General features: G+C 42.7%; 1 protein-coding gene across 2 annotated transcripts in view; it reads left to right on the top strand.

The window, feature by feature from the left end:
• The window catches only part of ATP8B1 (ATPase phospholipid transporting 8B1), a 112,958-nt gene that overhangs the window by 35,339 nt on the left and 64,285 nt on the right, over window positions 1-13,334 (top strand). The window contains exon 1 of one of the 2 annotated variants that reach the window (XM_082641140.1): window positions 3,827-3,925. The exons of the other annotated variant lie outside the window; for it this stretch is intronic. The gene's annotated coding sequence lies outside the window, so the exon portion shown is untranslated. Of the gene's footprint in view, window positions 1-3,826; window positions 3,926-13,334 lie in introns of those variants that run through there. 2 annotated transcript variants of the gene reach the window in all.

Here is a 13,334-nt window from a genome sequence, read left to right as displayed (position 1 = left end):
TTGTTTTAAATTTCATGTCACTCTTCTGTCTCTTGTCTTTATAATTGCTTATTTCAAATCTGCTACAGAAGCTCAGGCATATGTAATACCAGAGGCTGGAAGCCACTTACTGCTGGAAGCCAGCCTCAAAGCTGCTGTTGCAAAAACACATGCACCTGAACTTGGGTGTGACAGGTGGGCTGTGTAACCAGTTCTCAGAATTAGCTTCCATAGAATCCCACATTTATTGTAGGTAAGTAGTATTTTTTTTAAGTTTACCTATATATTATTAAAATTGAGCAGGAACTACAACAAAAAGATTTTTGAGAGGAGGAGTGTTTTATCACTGACATCCATTCATGGCGATAATAATGTAAGAAAAACTATGACTTTTTAGTTGGTTTTGCTGTTTTTGAATCTTCTACAGGGAATGCACTTCCTTATTACCTGCAACCTGGGCTAACCAAACTCCCTACTCCTGTAGGTCCCTGCAGTGGCAGCCTGACCCTGACTAGCTGTGGTAACTTGAATGAGTCACATTAAACGATTCTGCACCCAATTCTAATGTGTGTGTGCTTTTCCCACACCACTAAGCAATTCCCTAACACCAGCTGGCTGTCCTACAATTCGACATAATTCTGACACTATCCATTGTACCTGAAGATGACATCAGACCCCACAGGTTAAGGGCTCAGTTCTACAAGACTGCTCTCCCCGCAACTTCAGACACCAATGGCATGTCCAGGTTGTCACCTGTGCTTCTGACCTACCAGCTATGGATAGGAGGTTCCAATGACCCCCTTTGGGGGTTCAATTAATTTGCTAAAGCAGCTCACAGAACTGAAATATTTTGCTTGTTCTAGATCACTGGTTTATTATAAAAGACTATAACTCAAGAATAACCAGATGGAAGAGATGCATTGTACAAGGTATGGGGAAAGGTGCACCCTCTTCCCAAATCTCTACCTGTTCGCAAACCCAGAAGCTCTTCAGACCTCTCCTTTAGGGTTTTAATGGGACTTCATTACATCCATGTGATTGGTTAAATCATTGCTATTGGTGATTGATTCAACCTGTAGCCCCTTTCCCAGTCCCTAGGTGCTTTCCTAAAGTCACCTCATTAAATAGCAGAAGACACTTTTGTAACTCGCACCACTTAGGAGATGCCAAGGTTTTAGGAGATCTGTCCCAGGAACAGGACAAAGACCAAATATATATTTCTTATTGTAAATCATGATATCACACACATCTCTCATTCTTAGTTCCTGGGAGAATGGGCCAAGGCAGTGGTCATTATATCTTTTTTTTTTGAAAGCCATAGTTCTTCAAATGAAAATTCTACAGTACACCATAGATTTAAAAGAGATGGCTGGCTTCCCTGGTGGTGCAGTGGTTGAGAATCCGCCTGCTAGTGCAGGGGACACGGGTTCGAGCCCTGGTGCAGGAAGACCCCACATGCCGCGGAGCAGCTAAGCCCTTGCACCACAACTACTGAGCCTGTGCACCACAACTGCTGAAGCTCCCACCCCTAGAACCTGTGCTCCACAAGAGAAGCCACTGCAATGAGAAGCCCGCGCACCGCAACAAAGAGTAGCCCTGCTTGCTGCAACGAGAGAAAGCCCGTGCGCAGCAACAAAGACTCAGTGCAGCCAAAAATAAAATAAATAAATTTATTAAAAAAAAAAAAAGAGATGGCGGCTGAACTACTGAGCCCCTCTGCCCCAGGGGCTCTTCTAAGGACACTGCCAAGGGGCACCTTTGGGAAACCACGTGACCAGTCAGCATAGGGGGCTGGATGAGGTAGAGGGTAGGAGCCAGGCAGCTCCAAGGACTTCTTCCTCCCAGGTAAACAGAGGGCAAAAGGCATTTCATATAAAGTCAGAGACCCGGATTCTAGGTGACAGTGAGGAATCCTCTTGTAAGGGTGAACCCACGCTTGCCAGTAGTGACCTCCATTTTATGCCCCTCCCCCTTGCTCAGTTTCCTCAGAGGTCAGACCTTGAGTGGAGAGATCCGAGGATGTCGAGGGCATCCTGGCTGGGCACATGCCCATACTAGCTCCAACACAAAGTTAACTGTGTGTCTCTTAGTTATACGTCTCCTCAGCTATAAATTGGATTAATTATCTCTTCTCCAACTTACCCCATGGTGATACTATTAGGTACAGTTAAGGCACTGAGTGTTGTGACTAAGAGCATAGACTTTCAATAAGGAATTTGATCCCATGTACCTCCTATATGCCCTTGGGCAGAGAACTTAACCTCTCAATGTCAGTTTCCTCATCTGTAAAATGGGGATAACAGTTTGACCCTCAGCAAATGAAATAAAATAGTACATGCGAAGCTCTCAGCTCAGTGACTGATACACAGAATGTGTCGTCAGCTACCTTTAAACACTCACCACCGTCATCCCAGGAAAACACTGGAAGCTTTGGAAGCTCTGTAAGTATTCTCATAAATCCTTAAACCTATCAGATCTGTAGAAACGTAGACACTTCTGTTAGTTGACCTGTCCAAAAATCTGAAAGCCAGAACAGATAGTTAGAATCGCTGGCCATCTGTAGGAAACTCTGGAGATCGTTCAAACCAAACATGTTTCCAAGGGACATATAAAATATTAACCATGTGTTTGCATATGATCTTGGTCCAAAACTTTGGGTGTGAATTCAGCTGTCTGGGAAGAGTTTGTGATCTAAGTTGTGTCCTCTAAGCTGACTTTAAATACGGCAGGGGAGACAGTAATGAAATATCAGCTGTGGCCTTCATCCCTTCAATTTCTGGGACCCAGAATTTGTGAAGATGTTAACGTTCAAATGGACCGAGAAGTAAGACTCTGTGACCAGGCATAGACGTTCATGAAACCGTGACAGTGTCTTTTTTTTTTTTTTTTGGCTGCTTTGGGTATTTGTTGCTGCACCTGGGCTTTCTCTAGTTGTGGCGAGCAGGGGCTACGCTTCGTTGCGATGTGGTGGCTTCTCTTGTTGCAGAGCATGGGCTCTAGGTGCACGGGTTTCAGTAGTTGTGGCTCGTGGGGTCTAGAGCACAGTCTCAATAGTTGTGGCGCACGGGCTTAGCTGCTCCGCAGCATGTGGGATCTTCCTGGACCAGGGGTCGAACCCGTGTCCCCTGCATTGACAGGAGGATTCTTAACCACTGTGCCACCCGGGAAGTCCCCATGACAGTGTCTTGAAAAGATACCAAGTAGGTGCCTTGATCATCCTTGATGTATCAATCATACATACTGTCTATTTAAACCTTGAAACATATTTACAGATGAATATTTGGAAATTATAAAACATCTTTACATATAAAAAGGTACCACAAGGGAGTTTGTATTTTCAGTTGAGGCCACAGACCTTTCGGATGTCTATTATGATGGGATGAGGAACAACTAACATTTTAAATCATTTTGTCACTGGACCTCTGTCCAGGGCTCGTGAGGTCTGTTGTTTTTTTACTGTGTGAAGCCCGGAAGTTTAGTGAAGGTTGGTAGTTTGGGGTCTCCATTGGCACAGAGGGCTGTAAGGAAAAAAATGGGCCCAGACTAGATTTCATGGCATTTCATGATCCTTAGGAGAAAATTGGGATCTTATATTGACTAATGCACCGGGAAGGTGTGTTGATACGAAAGATAAAAAGGTAGGTTTCATCTCTCCTGCCCTGACATGCAAACCATCCCTTTTCAGGGCTCAGACCACCTCGGGATGAAAGCAGCCTGCTTTCGGTTTTGTAATCATTTGCAAAGAGATAGGATTGATAGTAAGAGAGCGTGGGTGGGCATGGTCCTGATACCCTGACACATCTTTTCTCTCCCTTTAAACAGCTCTGTGACAAATCTTAAGAGATTTGAGGGCAAACACACCTGGTTGAAATCTCATTCTGTGACCCTGGAGGAGTCACCTAACCTCTATAAAGCCTGCAAAATGAGGATAATACCTGCTTTTTAGGTATGTTGTGAGGATTTCATGAAATGAGCCCAGCACATAAGTGACTGCTGAACAGTCTTCAGATATAAGGGTGGGTAGGTATTATCAATTGTTGATTACTTTAGAAGAAAAACACACACAGTGGGTTTCTTCTTTCAGAGCAAAAATTCTTTTCCAAAATACACATGTATGTATTATTTACAGAGCTGCAGTAATAGGACACAATTATGATTTCTGTCTTTCCCCCAATTTTATGTTGTGTTTAAAGCATTTCCTTTGTTTCTAGGGCTGTCTTTTTTAATGGATACTCTAAGATAATAATTTATAAAACCATTATCCTGATGGACTTTCAGATGGTTTCTATTCCTGCTTTATATAGCTGACAACAACAATCCAACATATTTCTGTGAATAGAGTTATTTTACTTGTTGAATTGTTTCTGTTGGAAATGTTTCTATAAATGAGATTATTGGGTCACATGTTATAAATATCTTTAGTGTTATTGGGACATAAAGTGTTGCTATATTTTTTTCCATTGGAATGTACCAGTTTCAATGTCAGCAGTGGGAGGCCTGTGTGTGTGTGTGTGTGTGAGAGAGAGAGAGAGGAAATTCACTCAGCTGTACAACTGCCCAGCACTAGATGTAGTCATTGAATATTGTTAACTTAATAGGCATAAAATGGTGTCTTACGTCTTCATCAGTTTTCCCCTCCTTGATTGCTAGTAAGAGTAATCTTTTCCTGTGTGTTTGTTCCCATTTACTTGTTACATCAGACCTTTTTCTATCCTTTTATTCAAACAAGCAGTTCCTGTTGAATCTGAATGGGGAATACAAATTGTCTCTTTGTAGAATGAAAAGTTTAAGATTTATATTCAGTCCTGCAAGATTCTGCTGATTCTTATATCCTTCTGTAGTGTAATCTTTCTGTTAATTGCATCCATCCATCAGTAGGCTGGTGACTCTTCAAACATTAAAATTAATTCAACTCGACAGACTCACTTTTTATTTCACCTTGGAGGTTTGGCTTCCAGGCAACTGTCAAATATAAAGCCCCAATGATTTTATATTATTTAAGCACGAGTAAAAGTGAAAAACCTAATCACAGAGGCAATAGTAATGAAGTAAAATGGGACCATTGTCCCTAACAAGGATGACGCTTGAATGTAAAAATAACAATGTTTTTCTCCTGGTAACTTTCAGTATTTATTATCAAAACACACTGTGGATTGAAGCTGTGCTCCAAAGTCATCCTGTGGGGAATTCTGGCATTATTATCCTATGGGAATCCATTCTAGTGTTTTGTTTATTTTTCTTAGTTTTCCAGACAAAAGAATGGCAGCCCCACCCAATCTTAATTTGAAACACATTTTTCTAGTTGCCACCACCCTATTTCGGGCCTGTGTTCCTTCTGGCTGCAGCTACATTCACACACTGAGCGTCATTGCTGAATGTGGCCACAGAAGTAATAGGACCGAACTGCTTGGTTTTACCGGTGACAAGTGTGCCTGGGAGATGCTCAGTGTCCGGTGTGACCTCTGGATGGTCTCCCTGCCTGGCTCTCACCTTCCTGGCCACCCACACTCCCTCCGCTATCAGATTCATCCTGCTGAAGCACGGGGCAGATCGGATGTCTCTCCTTGCAGATACGTTCAGTGCTCCTGTCCACTGCCTGGGCTAAAGCCTTGTCAGGTCCTCGTAGGCGGGGGGAGATGACTCCAACCAGCCTTTCACGAGCTCTGCCCCGATACCCCCTAAATCTTTCAGCCGGGCAGGTGCCTTATATTTACTTTCCTGCTGCTGTTTTCACTCTACCTGTTCCTCATTCCTGAAAATGTCTCTCCCATCCATCCAGAGTTCTTGCTGCCCTCTGTGATTCCCACACACATTGCTCAGCTCAAAACAGCTAGGAAATGATTATTGATTTCCATACACTCTAATGTGACATAAAGGGAGAAGCTTTTTTTTTTTTTTTTTTTTGCAGTACACGGGCCTCTCACTGTTGTGGCCTCTCCCGTTGCGGAGCACAGGCTCCGGACGCGCAGGCTCAGCGGCCATGGCTCACGGGCCCAGCCGCTCCGCGGCATGTGGGATCCTCCCGGACCGGGGCACGAACCCGTGTCCCCTGCATCGGCAGGCGGACTCTCAACCACTGTGCCACCAGGGAAGCCCCCCCCTCCCCCAGCACCTTTTTAAATGGTAGCCGTCCGAGGTGTGTGATGTGAACGGGGGTCGGTCTTCCTTTGTGGCAAAGGGCTCTGGGTGGACTTTCAGAGGAAAAGAGGATAAAGCTGTGGATCCAGAGAAGCCTTTTCTATCATGAGTAAAGGCCCTGGCTCAATTGTCCCTACAACGGTGATATTGATGGTCCCTTAGTTTTGTGTTAGTTATCCCAAGCTTCTAGGTTTTCTAGGCTTCAGTTTGGGAGGAAATAAAAATGATGACCCCATTTGTCCTAGGAACAGTCATTGTGTTGTTTCTAGAACAGTACAAAGTTTGAACTTAATCTAGATCTTAGGAGGTTTTATTACTGTTGGTTCATGAGATTTGTTTTGGTCTCATTACAACGGTCGTCCAGCTTATCAGATTTTACTCTCAGGAGTATTGAGCACCTAACACGACATTGTAAATTAACTAAACTCCAATAAAAACATTAATTAGAAAAAAAAAAGAGTGTTGAGCAGATTCCAAACAGTGTGTGGCATGTGTCTAGACTGACTAGGGTAATAGAGATTTCTGCTGCCCTTTGGATGGGACTCTTCTTTGGAATTACTTGGAAATAATACCAACCATATTAGGTGTCTTACCATAGAATTCTTATTATTTGTGATTAATGATATGTGTATTAGTTATTTATTGCTACATAACAAATCACTCCAAAACTTAGAACAGCACATATGTTGTCTTACAGTTTCTGTGGATCAGGAATCTGACCACCGCCTAACGGAGTCCTGTGCTTCAGGGTCTCTCACAAGCCTGCAGTTAAGGTGTCAGCACAGGCTGGGGTCTCATCTGAAGGCTGGACTGAGAAAGGCTCCACTTCCCAGTTCCTGTGGTTGTTGCCAAAATTCCTTTCCTTTTTTTTTTAAATTCAAAAAACATGCTTATTTGTCCTGTTTTTTTGAGATATAATTGACTTATAACATTGCATGAGTGTAAGGTATACAATGGAATGATTTGATATATGTATATAGTGTGAAATGATTACTACAGTAAGTTTAGTTAATATCCGTCATCTCACATGGTTACAGTTTTTTTTCGTGTGATGAAAGCTTCTAAGATCTACTCTCTTAGCAACTTTCAACTATACAGTACAGTATTGTTAGCTATAGTCACCATGCTGTACATGTACAAAATTCATTTCCTTAAGGGTTGTTGGACTGAGGACCCCAGTTGCTTGCTGGCTATTGGCCAGACGCCCACTCAGTTTCTTTCCATATGAGCCTCTCCATAGGATAGCTGCTTCATCAAAGCCAGGAAGGGGTGAGGGGACGAGAGCTGGCTGGCAACAAGGAAGTCACAACTTCTTATAATCTAATCATGCACAAGACACCCCATTCTGTTGGTTAAAAGCAAGGCATTATATATGTATAGCTGATTCACTTTGTTATAAAGCAGAAAGTAACACACCATTGTAAAGCAATTATACTCCAATAAAGATGTTTAAAAAAAAAAAAAAAAGCAAGGCATTATGTCCAGTCCATTCTCACGGGGAGGGGATTACACAAGAGCATGAACACCAGGTGGTGAGATCATTGGAGGCATCTTAGATTCTGCCTGCCAGAGTTGTAATTTATTTATTTATTTATTTTTATTTTTTGGCTGTGCTGGTTCTTTGTCACGGCATGCAGGCTTCTCTGTAGTTGCGGCACGCGGGCCTCTCTAGTTGTGGTGTGCGGGCTCCAGAGTGCGCGGGCTCAGTAGTTGCAGTGTGGGAGCTCTCTAGTTGTGGCATGCGGGCTCTCTAGTTGTGGCACGTGGGCTCTCTAGTTGTGGCACGCGGGCTTCGTTGCCCTGCAGCATGTGGGATCTTAGTTCCCCGACCAGGGATTGAACCTGCATCCCCTGCATTGGAAGGCAGATTCTTACCCACTGGACCACCAGGGAAGTCCCCCAGAGTTGTAATTTATTATATTTAGTATGAAACATATAATTAAAACATGCATAGATAGCATAGAGCATACAGAAATATAATACACAAATTTATTATATCATGATATATGTTATGTTAAATACTTTGCATTATCTATAATAATAATAAAAATAGGCAAATGAAATGAGGAAAATTCCATTTCAGAAATACCCTTTCTTGTTGAGGACTTTAAAGAACCATAAAAAAGATGATGAAGAAGGAACCAAGATGAATATTGTGAATGTTACTTCCTGTTTAGGCTGGAGTCATCCTGGACATGAATCAGTTTATACCACAAAGATATCATTGCTCGGGGACTCTTGGCCTTCCCCAGCCTCTGAGTTGTGTTATGTGTACAGATCAGACCCTAGCAGTGGCAGAACTTAACTTTTTTTGCTCCTCGTTTCCCTTCATTTGAATCTAGAAACCTTGTGATAGTAACAAACGTTTGTGCTTTCATTACTTCTGACTTCAGAGTTTTATTGCAAAGACAGAAAGGTATTTCTTTGTGCCTGGGTTTCCCTGTTCTCTCTCCTTCAGACCCCCTCCTCCACAAAGGGAATAGAGAATTTCATGAATTCATTCACTTCACAAGCATTTCATAGCCAATTATTTAAAGATGGCAAGTGATAGATGTTAGGGGTTCAGATTTGGAAATCTTGCCATTTACCCCTCCTGTCTTCTGGGGTTTATGACCAAGAGGGCTGAATACTGCAGAAGGCAGGATGGGAAATAAGACATCTTCCTCCTCCTCCCTTCTTTTAACAGATGAGAAAAATGAGCTTCCAAAATGGTAATAAAGTGGTGAACAGTAGAGCCATGGTTTGAATCCAGACCTATGTTCTTTCCAATTAATCATGCTGCTTTTCAGCCTGAGCAGGAGCCAAGGACATTTTCCTAAGATCATGTGACCAGAAAAATCCTTAAATGCTAAATCACATTGATGACTTTTAAAAAATCCTGATAAATCTTTTGCTTCCTTGCTCTAATATTTATTTACATTTATATCCAATGTCATGATTATAAGCGCATGGATTAATGATGAAATACTGCATTGAACTGGGTATTGGCAGATGCATGACCACAGCTTCCTCACACGAAACGGGGAGATGATGGTGTGTTGTTACCTCAGGCATTTGGAATTGTGTGTCTTTTCTAGTTAAACAGTTATGCAGCAGTTGAAATAGTACCATTCCCAATCAATAGGGCAACCGTACGATTTAGGGACATTTCCCCACCACTACACCTGGTGGTTTATTTCACATTCCCAAAGTGTGCATGATTTATCCGGGTCAATAACGATTTTATGTGACCATGGGCATTTGATATTGACCACTTCTTTTGTTGCTGTCTCTTATTATCTTTTCTTTTAGTTCAGGGGTCAACAGACTTTTTTTCTGTAAAGGGCCAGATGGTAAATATTTTAGCCTCTGAAGCCATCCAGTGTCTATCACAGCTATTCAACTCTTCTATTGTGCAAAATCAGCCATAAACAGTACATAAAGGAAAGAGCAAGGATGTGTTCTAATAAAACTTTATTTACACAAACAGATGGTTGGCCAAATCTGGCCCTCAGGCTGTAATTTGCTGACTCCTGTCTAGACTGTAAGTCTCCAAAGGACAGAGTCAAAAGTGCCTCCTGTGTGGTTTCTGGAGAGGCATCTCTCCTTGGCCGCCATCTTGCAGCATCCCCATATGGCCTCTCCTCTGTGCACGTGCAGAAAGAGAGAGCTCTTGGGTGGTTTATCCTTTTCTTATAAGGACGTGAGACCCGTCGGATTGGGGCCCCACCCATAAAACATAATTTAACCTCAGTCACCTCTTTAAAGGCCCTATCTTCAAACACAGTCACGTTGAGGGTTAGGCTTCAATCTTTGAATTTTAGGGGGAGGCGGTTCAGTCCGTAACCCATAGGAAGGGTCTAAGCAGGAGAGTGGCATGACTCTGGTGGCCGGGTGGAAGTGGATGGTGGGAAGTCCTGTTAGACTCCGCCTGCAGCATTTCAGGAGAGAGATGGTGGTGCCTGCATCAGGGTGGTGGCCGTGGAGATGGAGAGGAGGAAATGGGTTGGAGGTATGTGTTTGGGGAGAAATGACAGGCCTTGCTGTGTCCTTGGGCTGTCACACATAATTTAGATACCCGTATCCCTCAATAACCTGGACGATGGTTTGGTTCCCGGTGCCTCCGGTAGCAGTCTGTGCCAAGCAGGTGCTCAGTGGGGGTTGAATAAATGCACAGGTGTCTGTGACGTGCTGGAGTGATGGGAAGAGACATTACAAAGTTTCCAAATCCATGTATGTAGTGCCTGCTTTACAGAGATCATGGTTTAGACCTGGAAAGCTGCTTTATGTCACCTAGGACTTCCAAGAAATGATTTCTAGCTAACTTTTCTTTGGTAGTCTAAGACGGCAGAGCTAAACTATTCCATGAGTGTTTGCATTACACTCATATACATACAGCAAAGAACTCCCTGCTCAGCTTAGAGGTCCCCACCCAGCCTTCCAAGTCAGCCGCCCAGATCTGGCCTGTGGCAGGTGTTCGGATGGTGAGTTGCTTGGTTGTGCAGTGGTTTGCTTTCTTTGGATCCCATGCTTGTGGTTGTAAATCTATCCCTTTTTGTTTGTCTCCTCCTTCAACCTCGAAGGACTGGATTCAGACTGGATTTCATCTTCCATCTTTTTTTTGTTGTTGTTTTTTTTTGGCCGCGCCATGTGGCTTGTGGGATTTTAGTTCCCTGACCAGAGATTGAACCCAGGCCCTCCGCAGTGAGAGCACGGAGTCCTAACCACTGGACCGCCAGGGAATTCCCTGGATCCAATTTTTAAAATATTTATTTATTTATTTATTTACTTTTGGCTGCGTTGGGTCTTCATTGCTGCGTGCGGGCTTTCTCTAGTTGCAGCGAGCAGAGGCTACTCTTCATTGTGGTGCGCGGGCTTCTCACTGTGGTGGCTTCTCTTGTTGCGGAGCACGGGCTCTAGGTGCGTGGGCTCAGTAGTTGTGGCTCGCAGGCTCTAGAGCACAGGCTCAGTAGTTGTGGCGCACGGGCTTAGTTGCTCCACGGTATGTGGGATCTTCCGGGACCAGGGCTCGAACCCGTGTCCCCTGCTTTGGCAGGTGGATTCTTAACCACTGCCATCAGGGAAGTCCCCCTGGGTCCAACTTTAACATGGGAAATAAGCACAGAGACGCTTGGCAATAATGATAACGAAATGATCACTTACAAAATGTTTCTACAGAATGCACTTAATGCCACTGACCTGGATACTTAAAAGTGGTTAAAATGGTAAATTTAGTTGTGTATATGTACTACAATAAAGAAACTTTCTCTATGATGCTTTCAGACTTTTCAATATTTTCTATGCCCCTGTAATGGAGAGATTAGATGCTAACTCTGCCACTTACTAGCTGAGCCTCAGTCTCCTTATCCAAAAGGTGGGTAGGTAACATCTCCCTCACAGGGTTTTCCTGCTTGACAGGTAGTAGGTGCTCAATAAATGGTCACCACTTTTCTTATGTTTGTTCTGAAAAATTTCTGGTGACAGTCTGCCTTTGAGAGTTTGGGAATTTTTTAAGGAGTATATTAAAATATTAGCTAAAGCATAAAGCCACAAGTAGGGCCAATTAAACACATGTAAAATCCCAAGAAATAGTCATTTACTAACCCGCAGAAAATAGGGAGAGAGGAAAAATGTTTTACTTGTCGATTAAAGGTTTTAACTGTGAATATGCCTGTGCTTAAGTATAACCGTATTTTGTAATAGTCTAATATTTTACTTCCCAGTGAGGGGCACATGCATTTTAGAAGTGATTTTTGGAGATGGAAAAGGCAACAGGGCTAGATTCCCCACACTGTTCCATTTGTTATTATAAAACACAGTTTTTCTAATTATGGAAATAATTGTTAACAATAACAGCAACTGACGTTTGAGTACTTTCTAGGCTAAAGACCAAATCGAGCACTTTACGTGCATCATCTCACTGAGAATCATGCATAGCAGTTGTTGAAATTTTGGAAAATGAATAAATGTCTGCGAATAACTGGGACTATTCTGTACATGAGGATTGTTAACTCACCTTTCAACTAAATGTGTTTGGATTTTTGCAATGTCATTAAAAACTTGTCCCACCATGATCTAAATTGTTTTGCACTGTCCCATTGTGTGAAGATGCCACAATTTATTTACACAGTTGCTAATCATTGGATAGCCACGTTGCTTCTGGGTTCTGTTTTAAACAATATTGGACAAATTCCTCACATAAGTATTTGAACATTTCCTAGATGTACACCTATGGTTATAAAAATTTAGATGTTCAAGTTGCTAGATTTGGTATAAAGCATGCAGCCAGGGAAATAGTTCCACTCAAGGCAACTAACACTTGATGAAAATATCTAACAAACTGTAACATAAATGTAGAATATAAAAGATGTCTCCTTGGAAAGCAATTGCTCTTGCTTCAAAATTTCAGTAATTATTGTACAAGTTATCCAACGTTGCAAAGGTTTGCTTTTCTCCTCTATAGAGTACCAATAACAATAATACCACCTTCACTAGGGTGGTATAGGACGTTTTAAGGAGCCAGTGTTTATAAAGCATTTCATGCGGAGCCCTGCACGCAGTTAACACTAAATTAATGTGAGCTGCCTTTATTAATGATATTGAGTACATGTCGGTGTGAAGCTTATGTAAATAATGCCAGGCTGGGCTTCCCTGGTGGCGCAGTGGTTGAGAGTCCGCCTGCCGATGCAGGGGACACGGGTTCATGTCCCGGTCCGGGAAGATCCCACATGCCGCGGAGCGGCTGAGCCTGCGCGTCCGGAGCCTGTGCTCCGCAGCGGGGGAGGCCACAACAGTGAGAGGCCCGCGTACCGCAAAATAATAATAATAATAATAATAATAATAATAATAATGCCAGGCTGTATGTCTGTCCTCACAAAGCCTGGGGTATTAGTGTAAATATTTTCCTAATATAAATATAACTGAGGTTGTACTTGGCACTTATAAAGTGTCACTTTATACGGTGGTGTATACACAAACACAGCTTTTAAATATAGGGAGTGGGTGGTGGCAGTTAGGCAGTAGGCTAGTAGGTTGTGCTTTCAAGAAGTCATTAGTAAAGTTTGAGGACCTAAGCTTGTATTTAAATGCATCACAGAGTAAAAGCTCAGAATATTAGCGTTAGCAGAAACCAGATATCTTAGGACAGTGGTTTTCAAACTTTGCCAGCAATCCACAATTTCCAAAAGAAATTCATTTCCATTAAGACCCACAATGCAAATAAATGTATATATGTGTCT

Source organism: Mesoplodon mirus, assembly GCF_964341445.2.
Source record: "Mesoplodon mirus genome assembly, chromosome: 13".
Lineage (NCBI taxonomy): Eukaryota > Metazoa > Chordata > Mammalia > Artiodactyla > Ziphiidae > Mesoplodon > Mesoplodon mirus.
Note: the sequence above shows the minus strand (reverse complement) of the source record. Positions and strands in the feature narration are given on the sequence as shown.